A 26,104-nucleotide genomic window follows, 5' to 3' on the forward strand; every position below is an offset into this window, starting at 1 on the left:
GTAAAACTGTCTCTGTTACAAAAATTTTAGAGGACAACCCAACCTTTTAATGTGGTGAACCTCATTTATCATCCTGTCACTGCACCATCTTTTTCCAGTTTCATCCTGGACCAGGGTTTCATGGCACAGAAAAAAATCTGGCCATCAAATCATAGCATATGAACAAGTAGATGGCCCAAATGTTTGAAAACATAAACATGGCTCTCTCATTGGGCACTGGTTGAGAGGGTTTGAAGCCCATTATTTGTAATTGCAGTTCAGACTAGGAGAAAAAAAACTCCGTCCAGAAGAGAAACAATTGGAATATTGGTATGGATTTGGGTTTTGATAGCTTCTGTCACATTCCATCACTGTTTGTGTGAGCATTTTCCAATCTGCTGTCCCAACATCAAAGCCATTTCTGCATAATTTTTTTTTCTCTGTATTGCTTGTTCTTTTCAAAATTTTGTTTTCTATCCTCTTCTCCCCCAGTCTCAGTGAGATTTGCATTTTATTGTATGATCTGTCTAATGTATCATCTATTTCACTTCTAACAGTTATGTCTCTTACATTTACAAATGTACTTCACCGTATTTCTTCCAGACAGTCACCTTTCTTATTATTTTACTGCCCTCATGACATAATATTGTAACTATCTGCAGTTCTAAGACAAAGGGAACCTTTCCAGAAGAGCTTTCAACTTTTTCTCTTTTGCTTTGGAGTATGTCTCTCCACCTCTATTTTGTCCTTGTAAGTGATAAATATCTTATGAGGTTTTTTGTCTATCCATAATGATAATAGGATCTGAGCATTAATATTTATTTTGGTGGACCATGCACAATTTCTAAAATCCAAAATTTATTTTCATAACCAATATTACAGTAAATTTGTTAAGCATATACAAGGTTTGGAGGCTTATTGGCTTAATAGGCTCAATCCATAGAAAAGGATAATTGACACCTACTCAAAAGCATCCTGCCTTGAGAGTCAGCTAAGTAGGGAAAGGAAAAATAGGCTTTTCTCTGCAGACAGCCCTTGTATCAGTGTTTCAGTAACATACGTGACTACTTATTCCCATTTCATTTCTTCTCTTTGAATATTGCCTTTGCCTCTTGTGGGACAGTAGAGTTAATCTTATAGAAATACCTAATTCCACAAATTCCTTAGGATAGTATAAGGCTGTGCAGTGATTGGACCTTACCTTGCTTTCTGGTCTCTCCTTCAACCACTGGCTTCTGAGAGGTTCACAATCTTACATCTTGAAAACCACTTTCAGTTCGTGAAATGGACCAGGATTCTTCTTTTTCTTTTCTTTTTCTCTCTCTTTTTTTTTTTTTTTTTGACAAGGTCTCACACTCTCACACAGACTGGAGTGCAGTGGCATGATCATTGCTCACTGCAGCCTCTACCTCACTGGCTCAAGCAATCCTCTCACCTCAGCCTCCTGAGTAGCTGGGACCACAGGCATGCGCTACCGTGCCAGACTAGTCTTTTTGTTTGTTTGTTTGTCTGTTTTTGTTTGTTGGTATTGTTGCTGTTTATTAGAGACAAGGTCTCATGCTGTTGCCCAGGTTGGTCTTGGGGTCCTGGGCTCAAGTGATCAACTGCCTCAGCCTCCAAAAGTGCTAGGATTGCAGGTGTGAGCCACTTCACCCAGCCAGACCAAGATTCTTTCAAGTTTTGGTGACATTACTTATATTGTTCCCTATTTTTGGAATACTGTTCTCATCTGATTGCACTGGAACAGCTTCCTAACATTTTTTTCAAGGCTTTGTTAAACCATAAAATTAAAAAAATAAAAAAGCATTCCTTGAGATTAATTCTCCTGGCTGTGTTGTGTAATCTTTCTAGGTGCCTGCATGCTCTGTGCTTACTTCTTTAATAATAATAACCTTTATGTGTTTTAAATCATTTACTCATTCTGACAAGCATATTCAGTAAACAACTGTAGTTATCATCAGTCCTATTTTATGAATGTAGAAAATAATGCAAAGAAAATTAAGTTACTTACCCAATGTCTCACAGCTAATGATAGAACAAATTTTGAAGAGGTCTGTAACAGGACTGTCCATTAGAAGTCGAATATGAACTAAAAATGCAATGCAATTTTTAAAAAATTTCAGGTAGTTATATTACAAAAGCAGAAAGAAACAGGTGAAATTAATTATACTGTTATTTTATTCTAAATATCATTTCAACATATGACCGATAAAAAATGAGATTTTTTTTATTTCTTCACACTGAGTTTTTGTATCCAGTGTGTATTTTAAACTTAAAGCAGATCTTGATTCTCACTAGCATTCTAGAGCACATGTGCCTAATTGCTACCTTTATTCAACAGCGCAAGTCTTTACTCTTAATTACAGCACCCCTCTTTGTATTGAAATAGTTTTATTTGCCTGCCTGCCCCGTTCTACTGTGTGCATCTTTACTAGGTGAAGAATGTGCTATTCATTTCTTTATTTCAAGTATATAGACTAGTTAGTGCCTAAGATATAGAAACAATAAATGCTTATGGAATTTTGTTGCTGCAGTATTGCAGTGGCTTCAGAGTACAGAGATTTTTGGATACTCTTTTTAGCAATCATTGTAGAACTGAAAATCTAAAATATTCCAAATGCTTGACAAAATTTCTAGAAGGCATGTATTTGCCTTTTAGACTTGTGAGCAGGTTATACAAGAAGATTGGGAAGCTATCCTGGAAGTTAGTTGTAGCCCCTACAGACGGTAGAATATGCTAAGTTTCCACTTTAAGAGTGCATGTAAATGCTATGACTTTCACTAAAATCACATAGCAATATAATAAATGAAAATGTGGTCTAAAGGTGTTCTGAAACATTTCCTAATTATTATAACATATTGTATTTTGTTATTGTTTAGTAGAAAAATGGGATCAGAATTAGCATTGTAATATTATTTTGGTAAAATCATGAATGGGATCATGCCTCGTACATAGTAGATGCCTAATAATTATTAATCTGATTTGATTTATTTGAGCCAGGGTTAGTAAGTTCAACTTCTACTGGTTTCTGTTATTTATTTGAGAACCTATTCAACTTGCCATCATTGGGACAAGCTGGGACAGTTCCTTAAAATGAACTCTATTATAGTCAAATTGTTCCATCTGTTTTCCCTAAATGAAAGAAGATTCCCTTGATGCTAGTCAATGAGTGAGGGCTCCTTGACTCAGAACCAGATGCAAGCTTTATACCAGCCTTCCATTTCAGCCCAATTACGTTCTTGGCAGCCTGTGAGACTCATGGGGTAAACTTTTTATAACAATTATCAATATCAGCCAATTTTTCAGAACGGGCAGGAATAAACTTCAATGGCTCCAGGATGAGTTTTCTGTATTCCAAAGGCTCTGGCTGGCTGGTTGCCATGGAGAATATGTAGGAGCATAAAGGCTGCTGTTTTATGTAACACTCTAGAAATCAGCTAACTTTATGACTACTTAGAGTTTTAAAATTTTATCAATCTAAATTAACTATTTAATATTGGCTTAGGCTACTTTTTTGTGACATAGAGAACATTATTTTTATTCCTGTGATACAGACCTCCAAGGTGTGTGTGTACATTACATAGCAATGACTGGAGTCTGTTCTATTGTTGACTCCCTCATAAAGCTATTGTGGAAGAAAGAGAGAAAGCATCTTACCAATGGGATATAGGATTAGTAAAAACCTGGAACCATTGAATTCCCATTGGGTTAGTGTGTGTATATTAGGATGGGAGGTTTGGGGAAGTAGAGTGGAAATTGATGGTGTTATGAGATGACATTGTGTCCTTCAATTCAGGAATGACTCAATCCTGTCAATATCTAGCAATCCCTATACATTGTGAACTCAGGTAGATTGCTATGCAATGGCAATGACAATTATGAACACTGTTATTCACTGAATGTTCATAATCACAAAAGGGAAATTGTTTCTTAAATTGCAATAGGACACCAAGATTTTTCTGAAGGTTTAAGAGAAAACTTTTCTGTTTTGAGAAGTTTGAAAACTAAAACAAAGAAAGCATTCATATAAGAAGAGAAGAAAGTGAGAAGACATGAGTCCTCTGGCCTCTTAGCCAGGCTCTAATGGGTTCAGCCCATGGAGGTAGGAATTAGAAAACATCATAGACCATATCAACTTGGACTGCTTAGAAATTCAGCCACAGAGTTTCTGAAGCATGAGAACAGACTAATACAAAAAGTCACTTTTGTTATGCATTAGCAAAGAACTTGGAGGCATTGTGCCCGTGCTTTATGGATCTGTGGAATTTTGAACTTAAGATTGATGGATTAGGGTGTCTGGTAGAAGAAATTTCTAATGAGCAACTGATTCAAGATGTGGCCAGACTGCTTCTAAAAGCTTATATTCATATGTGCGAGCAAAAAATGACCTGAAACTGAAACTTATATTGAAAAGAAAAACAGAGTGTAAAAGATTGAACAATCTGCTCCCTGACAATGTGATAGAAAAAAAAAAAAAAAAAAGCCCATTTGACAGGGAGGAATTCAAGCAGGCTGCAGAAATTGGCATAAGTAAAGAGGAGCCAATTACTAATTGCCAAGACAATGGGGAAAGAGCCTCCAAGGCATTTCAGAGACATTTATCGCATCCACTCCCATAATAGGCTCAGAGGCCTAGGAGGACTGAATGCTTTCATGGGCCAAGCCCAGGGCCCCACTGCCCTGTGCAGCCTTGGTACACTGCTCCCCATATCTCACTCTGCTCCAGCCCTAGCCAGAAGATTTGCAGCCTAGTCATTTGGTAGAAAAGAAAAGCCATTTGCAGGGGAGGAATTCAAACAGGCTGCAGAAATCTGCATAAGTAATGAGGAACCAGTTGCCAATAGCCAAGACAATGGGAAGGCCTTGAAGGCATTTCAGAGACCTCCATGGCAGTACTTCTCCTCACAGGCCCAGAGGCTTAGGCGGTATGAATGGTTTTGAGGGCCAAGTCCAAGGTCACACGGACCTGTGCAGCCTTGGGACACTACTCCCTGCATCCCAGTCACTTCACCACTAGCCATGGCTCAACAAGGCCCAGGTACAACTCGGGCCACCACTTCAGAGGGTGCAAACTGTAAGTCTTGGTGGCTTCCAAGTGGTGTTAAGCCTGTGGGTGCACAGAATGTCAAAGTTGAGCCTTGAGATCCCCTGCCTAGATTTCAGAGAATGTATGGAAAAGCCTGGATGTCCTGGCAGAAGCCTGCTGCAGGGGTAGAGCCCTCATGGAGAACCTCCAGGAGGGCAATGTGGAGGGAAAATGTGGGGTTGGAGTCCCCACACAGAATCCCCACTGGAGCACTGTCTAGTGGAGCTGTGAAAAGAGGGCCACCATCCTTTAAACCCCAGAATAGTAGATCCACCAGTAGCTTTCACGCTTAGCCTGGAAGAGCCACAGGCACTCAATGCAAGCCCATGAGAACACTTGTGGGGGCTAAACCCTAGAAAGCCACAGAAGCGGAGCTGCCCAAGGCTTTGGGAGCCCTCCTTTTGCATCAGTGTGACCTGGATTGAGACATGGAATCAAAGAAGATTATTTTGGAGCTTTAAGATTTAATGACTGCTTTTCTGGGTTTCAGACTTGCACAGAGCCTATAGCCTCTTTCTTTTGACCAATTTCTCCATTTTGGAAAGGGAATATTTACCCAATGCCTATACCCACATTGTATCTTGGAAGTAACTAACTTGTTTTTGATTTTACAAGCTCATAGCAAAAGGTACTTGCTTTATCTCAGATGAGACTTTGAGTTAATACTGGAGTGAGTTAAGACTTGGGGGGACTCTTGAGAAGATATGATTGTATTTTGAAATGTAAGAGAGCCATGAGATTTGCAAGGTGCCAGGGGTTGAATAATATGTCTTGGATTTGTGTCCACGCCCAAATCTCATGTGGAATTGTAATCTCCAGTGCTGGACCTGAAGCCTGGTTTGAGGTGATTGGATCAAGAGGGCAGATTTTCCTTTCGATGTTGTTTTGTGATAATGAGTGAGTTCTCGTAAGATCTGATGTTTTAAAAGTGTGTGGTACCTCTCCACTTTCCCTCATTCTGCAGTCGTGTAAGACATGCCTGCTTCCCGTTTGCCTTCCACCATAATTGTAAGCTTCCTGAGGCCTCTCCAAAAGTAGAAGCCACTATACTTCCTGTACAGCCTATAGAACTATGAGACAATTAAACTTCTTTTCTTCATAAGTCATCCAGTCTGAGATATTTCTTTATAGCAGTGCAAGAACAAACAAACACAGAGAGCCAATGCATCACGTGGCCAGAGTGGAAGCAAAAAAGTTGGGGGTAAGATGCCACACATATTTAAATATCCAGATATTGTAAGAACTCACTGTCATGAGGACAGCATCAAGGGTATGGCACTAAACAATTCATGAGAAACCTGCCACCATAATCCAATCACCTCCTACCAGGCTCCACTTCCAACATTGGGGATTAAACATGTTGCTAAATTCAGTTTGTCAGTATTTTGTTGAGGATTTATGTATCAGTGTTAACACAGTTTACACTCTTTTAAACAACCAGATCTCATGTGAACTTGGAGTGAGAACTCACTCATTACCAAAAGGATGGCACTAAGCCATTCATGAGGGATCCAGCCCCATGATCTAGTCAGCTTCCACCAGGCCCCACCTCCAACACTGGGGATTGCATTTTAATGAGATTAGGAGGGGACAAAGAGCCAAACCACATCTATTGGCACAACAACAGACATACAGACCAATGGAATAGAACAGAGAGCCCAGAAATAAACTCTCAAATATGTGGTTAAATTATATTCAACCAGGGTGTTGAGACCTCAATGGAGAAAAGACAGTATTTTCAACAAATGTTGGGAAAATTGTTTATCTACATGCAATAGAATGGAATGGGATTGTTAACTAAAATGATGTTTAAAAACTAGTTCTAAGTGAATCTATCACTTAAGTGTTAAACCTAAAAGTATAAAACATTTAGAAGAAAGCAGGACAAAAGCCTCAAGATTTGGGTTTGGCAGTAATATTTCTTGGAAATGACATCAAATGCACAGACATCACAAGAAAAAATACACAAATTGGATTTATAAATTTTTTTAAGTGTGCATCAAAAGACATCATCCACAGAGCCATAAGGTAATCCATAGATTGGGAAGAAATATTTGCAAGTCATATCTATGATAAGGGATTAATATCCAGAACATATAGAAAATGCCTACAACTCAGGAAGAATTACAAAACAAACAGCATAATTAATGGACAAAGGACTTACATGAATATTTTTCCAAAAAGATATGCAAATATCCAATAATCACGAAAAAAGATGCTCAGCATCACTAATCATTAGGAAAATGCAAGTTAAAACCACAATTTGATACCACATCACATTCACTATGATGCATACTATCAGAAAGAAAGTAAATAGAAAATAATATTTGGTGATGACGTAGAGAAACTGAAAGTCTTGTGCACTATTTGGTGGGAATGTAAAATATTATAGCTGCTGTGGAAAAGAGTATGATGTTTCCTCACAAAATTAAATGCAGAATTACTGTATGATCTATAAATTATTCTTCTGGATAAATATCCAAATGAATTGAATGCACTGTCTTAAAGAGATTTTTATATACCCCTATTCATAGCAGCATTATTCACAAAAGCTAAAATGTGGAAGCAACCTAAGTGTCCATTGATGGATGAGTTGGATAAACAAAATGTGGGATATACATACAATGGGATGTTATTCATCCTTATAAAGGAAGGAAATTCTGACACATGCTACAACATGGATGAACCCTCTAAGGTTCATCCATGCTAAGTGAAATAAGCCAGTGGCAAGTAGACAAATACTGTATGACTTTATTTATATGAAGTACTTAGAGTAGTCAAAATCATAGACACAGAAAGTAAAATAATGGTTTCCAAGAAGTGCTGTAAGGAATGAAGAGTTATTGTTTAATGCGTACAGATTCTCAGCTTTGCAAGATGAAAGGGATTCTGAAGACAGGTGGTAGCAATGGTTATCCAACAATATGAATGTACTTAATACTGCTCAGTTGAAAACTTTAAATGATTAGTATGGTAAATGATAAATTTTATATTGTGTGCAATTTACTATAAGTAAAAAATGAGGAAAAAACAGTTTAATTTTAAATAAAAGCATACATGTATATATATATAAATTTTTGATATGATAATATATGGTCTCCCATAAGACCAGGAGGACTTAATCAAATTTGCTCCAGCTTTATGACCACCTTTAGCCCCTTTGAAAGTCATCGCTCCATATTTGCTGAGGTTCAAAGTTGGGTGTGCACCAGTCTAGTACAGACTAGCTCCACTTTTAGCCGTATGCTGTTGTGCTGCTACCATGGTTTCTCACATTTGTTAACTGACATTGAGAAGGCTGAAACAAGCAGTAGCATGCACCTTGCAGGGGAGACATGAATGCATACACACCTGAATTTGCCATGTTCAGACCTCAGTTATTTCCCCCAATAGAACAAATTTTGATACTACAAGGAATGTTGGGAGCTACCCCTTCAACTACAGCCTCTGGGTGCTGCAGGCCATAACCAGGTAGGGTGTGTGCTATAAGGGGGTGGAGATCAAGCAGCACCACCCCCTGGGGCAGCTATTAAAATTTTCACTTCCAAATTGTGTTTAAAGTCTGTCTCCCTTTGGAATTCTGGCTCCCCCTTTTGCTTAATTGTATGACGTTAGTCCAGTTAATTAAGTTCCCTGGAGTTCAATTTTCTTTATGTAAATATAATAATTTTCTTTATGTAAATATAAGAATTAAGTGAGATAAGTATAAATGTCTAACAAAATGTGCTTCCCATTGTAGGTGTTAAGAAATGGCCGTTTCTTTCAATGTACTGCATAACTGTATTTTTTTTCTTCCTGACTAGGTTATAGGTGCCTTTTCCCCTCCCCCTTTCTACTTCCTAGGGACATGGTAAACACTTAACAAGTAGTTTATTGAGATTGAAAAAATGTATTCATTCTATTGTTGCTTGTTTGTTCTATCAGAACACTTTGATAGGAACACAAATGGTGATTTTCTATATCGTATCTGTATCTTTGAAGATAGTTATCTACCCTTTTATCATATTTGTGCTTCCAGCTGTGCCAAGAGCAAATGTTACGGAGTTAAAATGCAGGTGAGGTGAGGCAGGATCTGCAGATTGTGGCTCTTATCTGCTTAATGATGTGTACAGTAAGTGTCATATTCGGAAGAAGAACAGGAAGGCTCATCTTTTTGAAGCAGAAACATAATGTTCAGTACAAAGAGTCTCATATCATGTTTTCTAAAAAATGTGTGAGAAAAAAATGGTGAAATAAAATGCTTAAGGAGAGACATCTGTTCTCTCTGATTCTTTAACCCACTTTAAACTTGGAGAAGCAAAGATAAGCAACAGTTTAATTCTTGTGTTTCTTTAGGTCCAGATCTTTAGCTCTTGCGTAAAAGTGAGCAAGCTGCCGTCTGTGCAAACAGGTGGCTTGAATTAAATATGATGCTAAGTATTAGAACAATTATATTTATAGGCATGGCAGGAAGTGACAAAATTAGGAAAACCCAGGGTACTTTTAGTAAGATGAGATATGTGAGCCATAAACTGTGTCTAGGAAGATAAAGTATGAAAATATAATGAAAATATATGTTCAAAAGGATCTAAACACCTGCATGCTTCACATTTGCCTCTGGTAATTCAAGAAGAGATGAAGTACGATTACCCATATGCCCCTTTCAACGTACTACTGTGGGTCAACTGGGTTCATCATAGAATAGTATTAGGGAAGATCCTTTATGTCATGAATAAAGAGTTGCTCAACTGTGGCTTAATTATCATTTAATAGTGACTCTCTTAGCTTCATAAAGTACATTCTTCAAAGCTTGAAGCTAAATAGAAAGGCAAAAGAACACACAGGTTGGAGGGTAAGCTTAAGGAAGTAGTATAAGCATCGTTCATTCATTCAGAGATAACCGGTACTGCAGTAAGTAGGCTGGACTTGGAATCGTAATTCAGGAGTTTTAGTTGCTGATTCTTCACTGGGTTCAATGAGGCTTTTTTGATGACTTTTTCATCATGGATGAAATGAAGTCATTGGACAAGATGACCTCTTTGGTTCCACCCAGGTCTACAAAACATTTTGGAGCCAATTATTTTGTCGACTTTTTTCTCAGGGGTCCTTTATAGAAACAGTGTATAAAATTTACTGGTAAAGTAATTAACTCTTTTTGACTGTTTTCCTTCAGTTAGATTAATATTTTCAGGGTTCATCTATCTTGTACTATGTATCATTATTTCATTCCCTTTTATTGATAAAAATACTTCATTATATGAACATATCACCTGTGTGTGATTAATGTATTTAATATCGTCAACTTATTCAGAATATAAATACTATTTGTAGAGCCCTATATTAGTAGAGGTAAGGATGAGAATATTCAAATTAAAGGAGAAGGATTACACATAGCAACTATAACACAAGAATAAACCATTTTTGTTTCAAAGTTGGTAAAAAGTTAAACTTTACTTTGAGTAGTCGAAACGAAGGCAAATGGCACATTGTTTTGTTTCATATTCCACCAGTAGTTTTGGTTTTACAGCCAAAATATATCCAAAGTTTTGTATTTGAAACTTTTGTCATCTCAGTTGTTTCCGTTTTGGTCATCACTATTTTTTCATATACCTTTAAAAAAATAAATTTATTGATATAAAATCATACAGCATAAAATTCACCCTTTTATTTTTTAAAAATAATTTTTATTGTGTCTAATGTATACATCATAATGTTATTAGATTTTATATATATATATATCTGCATACATAGTAAAATAGTTACTATAGGGGAACAAATTAGCATATTCATCATCTCACATAGTTACCCATTTTTTTTCTCCTTGTGATAAAAACAGCTATGAAATTCACCCTTTTGAAGTGTACAATTCATTGTTTTTTAGTATATTTATATAATTGTCTAACCATCATTGCTGTTCATTTCCGAAATGAGTTCATCATCTCCAAAGGGAAATCTAGTACGCAGTCATTTCTGATTCTCCTCCCCCCAGTCTCTAGCAATCACTAATCTATTTTCTATTCCTATGGATTTTCCTATTTGAATATTTCCTATAGATTGAATTATGCAATATGCAGCTCTTTATGACTATCTTTCAGTTACATTCATATTTTTAAGGTTTATTCCTCGTGTACCATGTATCATTCCTTCCTTCATCCTTATTGATATATAAATACCAATATTATTATATAGATATATCACATTTTATCAATTCATCAGTTCATGATACAGGGGTGGCTTCCTTTCGTCATAGCCTTACTACCTTAACACCTTCTTGTTTTTTCTTTTTATTATTGTGTGGGTGATTAACCTCTGGGATTTTACTCTGTTCTTGCTTTGTTGTCTCATCCAGTTATATATGAATTCCAAAATGCTCAAAATGGGAATACTTAGACACTAATTCAGTGAGATACATAAATACCAAATATATACTCTGTCTTATTCGAAGTAATTGGGTGAATAAGGGAATTTGAATATTTTCTTCTAAAAAGAGTACACAGCCATTTTAATGGTTAATGATAGTATCTGATAACAGGATGAAATGTAGGTAGGGTGGAGAATTAAAAAATGCTTACTAAATCATTGTAGTTACGTTACCTCCATCATCATCATACTCCAGATCACTTTATTGGATACATACTCTGTGGAAGATACTTCATTTTTATCATGTATTATGGTATTTGATACTAAAACAACTTATTGTGGACATGTAGGATTTTTAAAAAATTATTTCAGATGACAAAAGTAAATTACAGATAGCTAATGTAACTAGCTCCGAAATTAAATACTGTTATGTAGAAGAGTCAGAATTTCAACCCAAATCTCTAAAACATACTCTTTCTTCCTTCTTTCACTGCCTGATATGTCTATCTATCTGTCTGTCTGTCTATCTATCTATCTATCTATCTATCTATCTATCTATCTATATGTGTATGTGTGTGCGTTTGTGTCTGTGTGTAAAACTAATATTGTTTGGGAGGAATTCATAATTCATAGAGGGGGTGGACTTTCAAATTGCCCACGATGTTAGATAAGGAAAATTTGGTTAGTCATGATGAGAAGTGAGGCAGGGTTACTAGTTTGAAGAAAACAACCACAGCAATAAAAAATGTACTCTCCACATTCATGTTCTAACACTGATTGATGTTAAATTGTAGGTTTAGAGTTTAGCCTTACTGGCAGACTTACTTGTAAATTCAGACTGCTCCTTGGCCAATCTGATTACTCTTAACAACTCAACAGGAGACTTGAAACTTTAATGGAGATTTGTGATTCTCCCAGGGCATATATCTATATCTTCTCAGCAGTGTCAGACTGATCTGCTGCCAACATGTTTTTACCCCTCTCAGTAAAATAAATCTCTGACTACACATCCTGGCAAAAGCACACATTTCTCCTGGCAAGCTTCCTCAGTGGGCATCAAATATCTTGAGATTTGAGACAAAATCATTTTTCTCCAGGAGAAACATGACTTGTGTAGATGACAGGACCCCAGACAAACAGCAAACTCTGCTTAGAATTTTAACAATTACTAAAAACATATTTCTTATCGCAGACCCATTTTTTTTTTTGCCACCAGTACACCCCCCCACACACACAGGTGCACACATACATGTGCACATACATAATCATTTTTCCTGTACTTACTTGCATTATGAAATGCCAACTTATGGTGAGTTTGGAGAGGCATTTTTTTTTTTTACAAATAATACCCTCCATAAGTAAACATAGTTATTATCAATGCACACTCATTGTGTAATAGATCTGTTGTTTGTGTCACTTAGCCAACTTTGATCATTTTCTGTCATCCAGAAAATAACTTCTTTCTTAACAACCAACACATAATCAATGCTTGGCAGTAATGGGCATGTGATTTAGGTCTGTGCCTAATTAGCACATTGCATACCACTAATGTACAGCACAAGAATGAGTACCGGGACCATCTATGACCAATGAAAGCAAGGGACCTCCTTCTGAGGACCCTGGAAAATATAGTCTTGGTTTTTTTATGTTGTCTTGAAAGTGACAGGCTGTAGGGATTCCATATGCTATAGTCATTTTTTCATTTTTTGATCATGAAGAAAAAGCTTGTCTGAATGGAGCCATCTGAAAGAAAACTATGGTAAGATATTATTCATGGCCCTGATGACAACACTGAAGTATCTGTATCAAGTCATGCATGTCTGCATGAAGCCCTACATGGAGTCAGCCAGTTCGGGAGGTAATCTCATTCAGGCAGGAGTTTCCGATACTTCAAAAAGAAATAAATAGTCCTTTACTTTTCTCCCACTTCCTACCTAAAATAGAAAATGGTAACAATGACTTATGTATCAATTCTTAGCTGATCATCCTTCATCTAAAAACATTAACTTGTATATCGTGGCACGTGCCTGTAGTCCCAGCTACTCGGGAGGCTGAGGCAGGAGAATTGCTTGAACCCAGGAGGCAGAGGTTGCAGTGAGTTGAGACTGTGCCACTGTACTCCAGCCTGGGCAACAGAGCAAGACTCCATCTCAAAAACAAGCAAACAAATATTAACTTGCATAATAGCTGTTTACAGTTAGGTAAGTTACATCCTGGGCATAAGAACAAATATGATAAGTCCATTATACAATTTTTAGGCTCATCAGCATTTTTTCTTAATCATCTGAATTTTTCTCATAAACTTTAACACTGTTCCAAAAAAAAGAAAAAAACTTAAAGCCTACATATGCTTGAGAAGTTATTTTATCCAAAGAAAAACGACAACCTATTGCCCAAAGTTATTGCCTCATTTCCACTTGCTATTGCCTTAGAACTAGCTAGTGTTTTGATATTAGTAGCCATCCTATAACTATTTCTTTGTGAGTATTTTCATGTATTTTATATTCCTGCCCTTCATTCTTGGGCCTGATTGTTGTTAAGTATGTGAATTTTAATTATTCCTTCTGTCACCTCTTTCAATGTTGTTTCTGTTTAAATGAATGCAATACTACCAATTTATTCAACTAAATCAATTTTCTATTTAATTAAGTCTTACTTTATGGTTTAATTATATACTTGGATTACAGTGATCAATTCTTCTCTCCAGAGATATAATTGAAATATGCAGAAATTGATAAAGGTATGTCATTATGCATTTGAAGAGTCATAGCATCTGTTGTTTAGATGTATGAATTAGTTTTCCAGACAACAAAATTCTTCAATACTACTCTATGCAATTATGTTGAAAACGATAACATCTATTAATATGTTCCTTTTGTCTACATTTTAAATACAACCACTTTTTCTTTGTATATTTCAGTTATGATATTTCAATTTATTTTTCTTTCTGTAATGTCAACTGAGAGTGTTAAGCTTTTGAAATAGCCAATGGTGAATTTTTAGTGACAGAGTATAATGCCTAATCTATAATTTTAAGGAATAAAGTCTGATCTAAACCTTGATATGTTCATGATTGCAACTGTGTGTTTTATAAGGGAACACATTAAAATTATCAGTTAGTTTCCCTTGACATGTTTGCATTACACAAATTTTCCATAGTGAATTTATAATACTTTAAAATCAGAAAATATAAAAAATTATTGTCTTTGACCCATATGTCTTTTTCTTCTATCATCTTTTGTATGTTAATATGCTGATATTAACCATGACTAGAGAAATATTTTTATAAGGGTGAGAAAATTGCTTAAGTTTTACTGACACTAGTAACATATCCATCTGTCCATTCAACTGAAATACTAATGAGAAGACATTGCATCTTGAAAAGAAAGACATAGCTTTATCAAAGATGTTGCAGAGTAAACATGTTTGTCAATTGGACAATGTCAGTAGTCAATGGAAATTAACTAAAGTTCCTGGACTGACCATGAAAGATTTAAGCAAGATAATAAAATAGCTAAATGATGGTTGGTTAGGCTGTGCTGACAGATATTTAAATACAGGATTTCAGAGTTTTAAATGACAGCCAATGTTGAAGGATCAAAGCACAAATTAGATATGTAGAGTTCATTTTGAGTTTCTGATTTACAAGTTTGATGAAGGATTGTTTGATTTATGACTAAGTTAATGAAACATAACTATGCAATTTGAGGTCATTTTACTAGAGGCAAGGAAATTAAAATTAAAACCTTAAGAGAAAGCAGGGAGATGTTTGGAGTGGAGGGAGGATATATTTTAAATGAGTAACTGTGAGGGGTCTCAGATTTCACCCTACTTGCAAATTAACAAGTTAGCCTGCCAAAGTGTGTGCAGCTATATAAAAATGAGGCATTTGGGTCAGAGATAAAAAGAGTTTATTATTCACAGCAACAGTCAAATCATTACAGGGTAATGAGGTGTTATAGTGAAGCGTATTACTGGAGTGGAACCCCAAAATACAAAACCTGTCATCTTGCATAGGATTGTTGGTGACCTCCCATTCTCCTAAAGCATAATGAAAGACTAAAATCAGCTCTGTTTAATCTTTTCAGAATGGGAAAAAAATGATGACAATATAGTAGCTGACACAAACTAAACAGAGGGAGATGGAAGTGATTGAAATATTTGCCTAGCCTGTTTTTTCCTCTATATTTTGCAGTTTAGATGTTACTTTAAAATAAGCTCTATTTTCTGCATGTATCACTGCAGTGTAGAGTTCTAGACCTTTGAGATCATATAAACACATCAATCTTTATATTTACTTTATATGAGATGCTCAAGTGGAAGAGAAGAAGCATGAATCTGCTTACATCTTTCCTTTGCTTGATGATTTAAATAGACTGGACCATTCCACAAGAGTGTTGAGTGTATGAGTATGAAGTCAAGAAACTTTTGATAAGAGTTTTAACTGAAGAAAGTTAATCAGTTAAAGCTGGTGGTTATGCTACTATTATGCAAACAACCCTTCTGGTGGGAAAAGATATTTAAAATTCTAGAGAGAGATTTTATTTTCCTCTTATGCGATCTTTTTGCAAATAATCCAAAGAATGAAATGATCGTGTGAAAATTGCTGCTATTCACATTTTAGCTACAAATCAGAGAAACATCATTTAGTTGAGTGGCTATCAACTGCTCCATTATCTAGCCTGAAAAAGGTTCTTTATCACAGGAAGTACCATTCATAGGATTGGCACTTCCACAAGAATTAATAATGATTACTTACAATTATGATGACTTTTAAATAAAAATGACCTTTATTCTGGTTACTTTTTAGGTAAATGCTTTTATTTTGGATATCTAACTTTATCTTATTTACCAGGGATTTGATTCATTTTTTTAAAAAATATGTGTCTCTCATGCCATGTTGTAAAACAAACAAATAAACAAAAAACATACCTTTTAGAGTGTATAGCTATTTTGGAAATCCAGAAGAACAGTCTTTTAGTTACATTGCAAGGATCAGTGATTAACATTTATAAATATAGTAAGTAAAAAATATGTTCTTTAAATGAGGCAAACAATTCATAGGCTAACATAGATTCCAGCAAACTTTTTATTTAAAGAAACAGAGGGTAAATATTTTAGGCTTTGTTGGCCATATTTTCTCTGTTGCAACTACTCAACTCTGTCGTTACAGTGCATAAGCAGCCATGAACAATAAATTGATGTAGCTGTGTTCTTTATAAAAACAGGCCTTGGAAAGCCAGATTAGCCCAATGCTATGGTTTATGGACCCCTGATCTAGTATACTGTAAACCAAAAATAAAACCCTAAGTACCCCAACAGACCAAACAGACTCCCTCTTGGCCAAGGGGACCCCAGATAAACCTGAAAACCTGAATTCCTGGCCATGATGGGAAGGGATGTTGAACACTTTTCTTTATATCTCCTTCCTTTTGGAATTTAAGCACAACTGACCAGCATTCAGGTTAAAATAGAGATCATAAGAATAACAAAACAGTCTCTTTGTGGCTAATTAGAAACAAATAAAAGGCTATGCAAGGCAAAGGTTAAGTCCCATCCTACAAATCACAAAATTTTGTAAAACTGGTGTTTTTTTTTTTTTTAAATTAAACTGGTACAATTTGGCTTAATTTCTAACCTAACTACAGATAGCAGACCCTGAAGGAAACAAAAATATTTTACCCCAAAACATATGTTTTGATATATTTTGAAATGGCCCCATAAAGCCATCTTTTATAGGGAAAATTTGGATCTGCAGACAATCTCTGTTAATGCAGCCAGACCTTCCCTTCCCAAGCCTTTCCCAGATCTAGGGGAGATTAACTGACAGTCTGACAACTTTAATGTCTGAAAAGAGACATTTACCATGTATTCTCTCTGAAGGCTGCTACCTATGAGGCTTCATCTGCATAAAAAGAGCCTTGGCCTTTACAACCCCCTTTAATCTTGATTCAAGCATTTATTTCTTCTGACTTCAAATATTTAGACAAAGTTTAACTCTTGCAACCAATTACCAACCAGAAAATCTTTGACACCATTGATGACATGTAAACCTTCCCCACTTCAAGATATCCCACCTCTTTAGGCTGAACCCATGCACACCTTACCTGTATTTATTTATAGTTGTATTAGCCTATTCTCATGGTGCTATAAAGAAATACCTGAGACTGGGTAATTTATAAAGGAAAGAGGTTTAATTGACTCACAGTTCTGCATGGCTAGGGAGGACTCAGGAAACTTACAATCATGGTAGAAGGTACATCTTCACAGGGCAGCAGGAGAGAGAATGAGTGCCAGCAGGGGAAATGCCAAATGTTTGTAAAACCGTCAGACCTTGTGAGAACTCACTATCAGGACAACAGCATGGGGGAAACCACCCCCATGATTCAATTACCTCCTACCGGGTCCCTCCCCTGACACATGGGGATTATGGGGATTACAATTCAAGATGAGATTTGGGTGGGGACACAGCTAAACCATATCAATGGTTTTACCTACAATTCCTATCTCCCTAAAATTTGTGAAACCAAACTGTAACCCAACTCCCTTGAGCATATTTCTTAGTACTTCTTAAGAATGTTCCCTGGGCCATGGTCACTCATATTGGCTCAGAATAAACCCCTTTAAAATATTTTACAAAGTTTATTTGTTCCGTTAACAATGCTAAGTTTAAATTTGTATATATGTAAATGTATTAAAATTATTTAAATGTCATACTGTAACATTATGAAAGTAGGTTATGAAAGTTGAGGTTTGCAAGATAGTATTAAAAAATATTCTGACACAAAAACACTAAGGAAGACCTTACTCAAAGCAATTGCAATAGGGCTGTGCGTGGTGGCTCATGCCCATATTCCCAGCAGTTTGGGAGGCCAAGATTGTGGATCATTTGAGGTCGGGAGTTTGAGACCAGCCTGGCCAACATGGTGAAACCCCATCTCTACTAGAAATACAAAACTAGCTGGGTGCAGTGACTCACACCTGTAGTCTCAGCTATTCCAGAGGCCAAGGCAGCAGGATCACTTGAACCTGGGAGGTGCAGGTTGCAGTGAGCCGAGATCCCACCACTGTACTCCAGCCTTCAGCCTGGGCAACAGAGTGAAACTCTGTTTCAAAAACAAACAAACAAACAAACCCCCCTCCCCGAAAAAACCCATACCAAACCAAATGAAAGAACTATTGCAATATAGAGAAGAGGCTTAACTGCAACTACAGCAAACACTGCTAGAGGTACTTAGAGCCAATGAGCAGACTAATACAGTCAATGCATGGAAAACTACTAACAGGAGGTATCCAGGGCAGGGGGGAGTCTTGCTAAACTGGTATAAGAGTTAAAGAGAAAAGAAATACGAAACATGGCTGGCAGTTAAAGACAGGTTTTCTTTAGGTAAAACCTGAGAGGCACTCCTGGCCAATTTGTCAGGAGCCCTTTCTCTTACAGACTATGAGTATATATTGGTTTTAGGGTGAGGAGGCTTATCAGAAGCTTGGAATGTTTATGTGTGTGGATAATTTTATGGCGGGTTGGAATGTCTCTGTGAGGAGGGGAGGTTATCTTGGGGCAGACATCTTTCCAGCCAGGAGGGGAGTTATCTCGGGGCTAGCATCTTCCCAGCTGGAGGGGGTTATCTAGGGGCTAGCATGTCTGTGGTGGGGGAGGAGTTTGGAATGTTTCTGGTTGGAGATGTTATTTGTGGTTTATGGTCATGCTGACTTTAGCCATTAGGCTGATGCCCTTTGGATTTAGGCGGCTTTTATTAAGTTGAACTTTAGAATGAGGGGTATGTCCAAGATGGCAATGCTCCTGCACTATCAACTGGATTAACATAATTTTTGCTAAAGGCAAGCCATAGACTTAAATTTCAAGGGTGGGGATAGAGGAATTTGATCAAGTGTCAAAGGCAGGAGGATTCTCACTAAACTGACCCAGCAGGATTCTTGTTAAAGTCAGGCCAAGGTCAAGGGCTAGTTGTGAAGTGGACGGAGGAGCCTGAACAAATTTTAGTCAAGGCAGATATCTTCATCAGGAGTGCTAATTGCATTTCTAAATAATGTCACAACAGCAATAAATAAATAAATAAATAAGTACCTATATATGAGATAAATGTGGTCAAAAACTTAGAGGAAACAAAAATATTTGCTGTGATCATTCTACTGGATGGGGCTGTAGTGTATACTCTAAAAGCTGTGAATGACTAAATGGTGGCTCACCAAAAATTCCACCAAAATAACCTATTAAAGATAAAGCATGGCTGACTTAATTGCTTAGTTTGGTAAAAAAAGATCACTGTTGTCACAGAAAGTGAGCAGCATATGGAAAGAGAACAGCAAAGAAGAGATGCTTATGAAGTTTTGGGGGTATGCAGTTTGACAGGTATTTTGATAAGTGGCCTTGATTAGAGTTGGGCATAATTTGTGATTAAGAGTTTAGGATAGGTGAATTGAGGGATGTGAGTGCTTTGGAGAAGCTCTTAAATAGGAAACAGTCATTTGTTTGTGCTGTATGTTGTTCTGAGAAAGATATATTCATAAGCCTTAGATGGGCGGTCTATTTTTCAAGTAAATGGGTTTTTGGAAAGTTCTTGAAAAGAAGGTTATTTGCAATTTCAGCTTCCTGGAAAGAATTTCCTGAAATATTAAAGTCGTATCAATGCAGACAGTTGAATAGGAAATTGTGTTAATGTAAACAGTAAGATGTGTTGGTGTAGATGGTTTCAATTCTCAAAGGAACAAGAAATAGGTCCGTTCTTGAATTTATAAAGTCATTGAAAACCCAAAACAAACACATCAAAACAGAATTAAAAAACTCAATAAAAGAGACAGAAAGGAATTATATGATTAAATATTAAATGGCACAGGAGTTCAGAAGAGAGAGATATTAGGTGAATACGTTAAAGGTCTTGGGAATTTAACAATGCTTTGAAAAAAGTGAAAAGTTTGGACAAGATCTGGTGTATTTATTAGTGGGCATTGTAAGAAAATCTGAGTGGGAGTGAAGTTTTACATGTGCGGAGAACTGTAAGCCACAGATAATCTAGACTATTTTCTAGGCTATTGGTAGATAATAAATATATAAATATATGTTAAATTTTATATTTTATTATTAGGAAGCCACAGGTCTTTGAAGAGTGTTTGAGATAATGGTAAGTATTGTGTCGAATTGATTGGGCTGTGTAATGGAAATACCTAGAGCCATAGAAAACTCTTACAAAACTAACAGTAGTCTGGGTGAGTGGTCATAAAGAACGATACTAATATAGGAGATAAAGATACAGGAAAGGTGTAACCAACAGGATGGTATGTATGTAAATGGAATTTTGAGGGAGAGTAGAGCCAAAACTATAAAAAGTTTAATTGTAGTACTGAGTTTTATATGTCTACAAGATATGTGGCCTAGCATAGAATTAGAACTGGCATACAGGAAAGGTCAGGACTTTAGTTGAATGTTTAAGAATCCATATAGGAAGGTGTGAGTAGTAAAATAGTCACTGAAGAGCTGTTGGAAAAAAAAAAAAATGCCTACAGCTGAGTTTGGAAGGATGCCTTTGTTTGGATAGCAATTGAGAGGAAAGAGCATATAGAAAAATTTGAAGAACAAATACCAGGGCAAGATAGTGGTTCAAAGTCAAGAGAAGAGGATTGCAAAACCCTACTGTTCATTGTCATTGTTACACACTATGAAGTTGAGTTAGGTGGAAATTAAACATGGGGGAAGAGCATATTGGATTTGGTTATTGCAGGTCAGTGATGATGTTGGAAGTTTGAAATTTCAGGAGAGCAAGGACTGCAGCTGCACTGCAGAACATACAGAGAATAGCATGTATGGCTGTTATGGAGAATAAGGTGGAAACCCCTCAGGCAAAAGGTTTATTGAGGCTTACTGTGAAAGGGAAAAAACTAGGAACAGAGAAAAACATCAGACTTAATGTACTTTTTATTTATTTATTTATTTATTTATTTTATTTTTTTTTTTGAGACAGAGTCTCACTCTGTTGCCAGGCTGGGGTACAGTGGTGCAACATTGTCTCACTGCAACCTCTGCCTCCCGGGTTCAAGCGATTCTCCTGCCTCAGCCTCCTGAATAGCTGGGACTACACGTGTGCGCCACCATGGCTAATTTTTGTATTTTTAATAGAGACGGGGTTTCACCATGTTGGCCAGGCTGGTCTCATTCTGTTGACCTTGTGATCCACCCACCTTGACCTCCCAAAATGCTGGGATTACAAGCATGAGCCACCATGCCTGTACTTTTTTTTTGTTTTTTGAATCATTTTTTTTTTTTGAAGCAGAAATCAAAGATATTTAAGAGCTTAGAGCGCATTGACTTGTTTATAAAACAGAGCTTCTCTCTTGCGAAAGAGAAAGTTCATCTCTTCCCAAAAGTCTCGGGGAAAAAATGTGCATGGAATGAGATCTTGAACTAGAAATAAAGGATATTGAAGCCATTTCTAATGGCCTCAGTTTTTTCAGTTAAATATATGGATCCTGGGGCTCTTCAAAATATGAGGAAAGTTTAATATTGTTGTGAGCAGTGTTTTAGGAGAGTTGAATGAGGAGCCTACTGTGTTTTAATTATGAGTAGCTAAATATTCTAGATTTACCATTGATATATTTAATTAAAGAATAAAATCTTAACTTGTTATTTAACAAACCCTTCCTAGATTTATTGGAGCATTTCCTGTGATAGTCATTTCATTTTTTCCACATTTTATTTTTAACTGCTCAGCTTTTTTATTGAGTATAGTTTCTTTTAAAACATGGAATGCTACAGAATTTTAGTTGTGGATATGTCAAAAATAGTTTTAAATGAAGATTATGTTTGGATTAAAATTTCTCAGAGAACTGATTTGCCAGAGTTTTTTCTGCTTTTTGAAAACTCTTTGTCTATGTAGAGATAGATTATATATTTATTGATTTAATTTTGAAACATTGAAACCAGATTATCACGTCAAAATTAAATGCATGCTTAAATTAGCCATTAGCAAGACCAACAGAAACCAATGTGGTGACTTTTTATTGTTACATATGGAAGATGAATTTTGTGAGCTTTTAACTTCTCAGAAGACTCACAGCATAACCCGTTAAGCAAAGCTGAGTTTGTTACCTATAATAGTCAGAAAAGACAACATTTTAAAAGAGTTGGAGTGTCCAGAAGGAGAGGATTAAGGGGAGATATGAATAGGTTTGGAAATCTGGGTTTGAGTAGATAAGACTGAACTTTCAATGTGAGGATCTGGTTTGGTTAGGCACATTTCAAGATGTTAGTAGTTTAGGATTGGTGAACACAGAAAGGCAGGAATCTTGAAGTGAGTTGTTTGATAATTGAGCCATTTACCCAGTTTTAGGAGTTTAATGTTTCTAGAAACTAATTTTCAGCCATTTTCTGGAAAAAAAAAAAAAAAAGTTTTTTGTTTTGATTTACAACGTTAAGTTCATGAACAAGAACTTCCTAGAACAAACAGTAAAATAATGTGAATGGAGGCTGCCTTTATTTTTGGTCCTGATAGATAAGGTGAATGCAGAAGTCTCAGTTCTTAATTTCAATACCACACTGAGAACTAAATTAACAATGGAAAATGCTTTATGATCTTCTTTGTGTGGAAGAGGTATAAAAGATAAGGTTGCATTTACCTGAAAGATTTTAAATTAGGATACTATGTTTTTGTTTTTGTTAGCCAAATTATGGGCAAAAAAATTGAATCGAAATGACAGTAATGGTGGATACTGCAGACTGAAAATACATGCTTAGATCTCAGGGTACATAGGCCAGATAGTGATTCTATTCTGCCATACATTTTCATTTTAAAAAAACTGACTGAGTTGAATGTGTGTTCAGAATAATCAGCTCTTAACTGTCAAAGAGTTAAAAAGGAGAAAAGATTATTTAATCAAAGTACCTTGTAGATATGCATAATGCCATGTTTTAAGAATATTTCAAGTACTCCTACCTTAATCTTCCCATGTTAATGCACTTAATCATTGATCTGATTCACTCATATTTGATTACTTAAGGTTAAACAAAATATATGGTACAATGTTTAGAAATGTAGTTCCAGAATGAAGGATCACTATTAATCTAGTAGATAACTATTAATCTAGTAACAGGAGTTTCAAAACTGGGGATTCCACTAGTGATTATAAATCAAACTGTAAAGTGGGATAAATATGAAATCCAGAAGACCAGATTATAAAGAAAAAAAAAAGGAAATTAATAAGGGCAGATATTAGTTTCTTTTAAAATAATTCATGCAAAAATCTTTATTATTTATTAAGCTAGAGAATTACATGTGAATTTTAAAAGTTTATCCTATTAATGCAACATTAGGGGTCTAACAGTAAAATTTGCAGGAGTGTAGATCTAAAGGTATTTACAAATCTCAATTCTCTGTAGATTTTTCTCAAGGCCAAATAATTATCCAAGAAAATTAACTTTAAATAAACTGATATTAAGTGTAGTCTTTATCTTTTCAAACAAGCTTCACTTCCTTCTACTTTTGTTCTAAGGGAAATCATGATTAATTTTCTTTCGATCACCCCTAATAACAACCTATCACTCATTTAAGATTTTCTTTCACTATGAGGAACTATGGGGTCACACATTTCTTTTTCTCTTCTCTTGACTAGGAATCACCATCATACTAAAAATGCTCTATGGCTTTGCTTTCTCTCTAACACCACAGACCTCATCTCAATTTAAAATTCTGCATTGTGCTTGTGTAATCACCCAATGATTTCTTCCTGTCCACTGCAAAAACCAGTTCACTGAGACGTTGGTATTGCAGTAAAGAAGAGTTTCAGTAACATGAGATTCGCCATGTGGGAGAACTGGAGTGATTACTCAATGAGTTTCCCTGAAGTCTTGGAGGTCAGGGTTTTTCAAGGAAAGTTTGGTGGGCATGGGACTAGGGAATGGATGCTGCTGATTCGTTGCGGGGGATGCAATTATAAAAGTGTGGAAAACTGTGCACTGAGTCTGCTTCTGGATGGGAGGTCACAGGACTGGTTGAGTCATGAGTCCAGGTGAGGCCAGTCTGAAAATCATCTCAAAAGACCAACCTGAGGTTCTACAACAGTACTATCATCTATATTATCTATATATAGGCGGGTCACAAATCTTGTGATCTCTGGCCACATGACTTTTGAGCAGTAAGGGATTATAGAAACTATAGCTACATTTTAGCAGAATTCAGGCCTCTTCCATAATTTCAGTTTTGTATCCTTTCATTAGTATTACAAGGGTGGTTTTAACCCCTGAACAAGGATGGGATGAGGTTTAGGGAGTGACTATTATTATTCTTGTTTCAAGGTTAAAATATAAACTAAATTTCACCAATGGTTACCTTGGCCAATACCCAAGAATGAGTGAAGACAGGCAGCCTACGAGCCTAAAAGCAAGACGGAGTCAGCCATGTTAGATTTCTTTCATTATCATAATCTTTGCAAAGATGTTTTTGCCTGCCTTTGGGAGAAAAACTACTTGTCGAGTGTTTTGTTTTGCTCTATTTATCTCCATGATGCAACGGAAAATGGAAATTTATTTTCTCTTAATTTATTGAGAAACTATTGTAAGGATGATTTTGTTAGGGCATGCTATTTGGCTCTTGCTAATTCGTGATGGTATGTTCATCACAATCAAGAAGTGGGCCAGAGATGAGAATATTTTAAAAAATTCAAAGAGAGAATAGAACTCAAAGTTGAGGTTGGACTCTTGATTTGAGCAAGCATTAATTGTGAGCAGGAGGACAGGAGATCAAATCAGCTGGCAAGACCAAATGAGCATTACAGATGACTGGCGTTGCTGTTGAGACATGATCATATATATGAATGGAAAGGAAAGGGAAGAGAGGAAAAGAATATAAATCAAAATAAATATTTATTGTTTATGTAAATCTGTTATTTATTCTGCATCAACAGAAAGGAAAACAGATAAAGTTAATGATAAAAAAAAAAAAGAACTCAATTCCTTTTAGCTGATAACAGAAGTTCAGAAGGTGATACAGGCCTTAATTTAAAGATCATGTAGAACTATCAGTCCATACGGCCAGTCTCAGGGCATAACTGGGAAATCCCTGCTTTATCTCCTTACTTTCCTCCTTGCTAAAAAGGCCATTTGACTTTCCCTATTTCCCAGGCCACAGTTCCAACATGTCACTGTTCCCATGTGATTCAGGTCAAGAACTACTGGCCCTCTGTGTTATTCTTGACTCTAACAGGAGAGTCAGATTGGACTATGTGTTTTGAATTAGATACTGAAGAAAACAAACTTCAGTTTTGCTAGTATTTCTTGCTTCTTGTCATATAAATTGTACATGTAACTATTAATAATATTTAAATAATGAGAGAAGGGGTCAGAAAATCTTGTTCTGCCAAAAGTGTCAGGCACTTTTTCGTGTGTTTTTGCTGATAATCTTTGTAACTCATCATTTAGTACTTGTTTTGTAAGTTTACAAGTGAAGACATTCAGTTTCTGAGAGATTGTAACTTATACACATTCATTCACTATAAGTGGTGAATCCCATCTCCATTAATATCACCTTTCTTCCTAGAATGAGTAGGAGATTAGGGATCTGTAAGCAACACCATGGAAAAGGCTAGAATTGGGTAAAATTGGGTAAAAAGATCATCATTTAAAAAGAGAACATATTCAAAACTACTTTAATGTCGCTATCTTCTCTTTTACCTAATTTTATATATATAAA

At 36.1% G+C, this 26,104-nt stretch overlaps 1 protein-coding gene across 3 annotated transcripts in view; it reads left to right on the plus strand.

Annotated features, from left to right (window-relative positions):
* DPP10 (dipeptidyl peptidase like 10) overlaps positions 1-26,104 on the plus strand; it is a 712,528-nt gene that overhangs the window by 325,467 nt on the left and 360,957 nt on the right. The gene's annotated exons all lie outside the window — the stretch shown is intronic.

The sequence above is a fragment of the Hylobates moloch genome, unplaced genomic scaffold (genome assembly GCF_009828535.3).
Source record: "Hylobates moloch isolate HMO894 unplaced genomic scaffold, HMol_V3 SCAFFOLD_24, whole genome shotgun sequence".
NCBI classification, from domain to species: Eukaryota; Metazoa; Chordata; class Mammalia; order Primates; family Hylobatidae; genus Hylobates; species Hylobates moloch.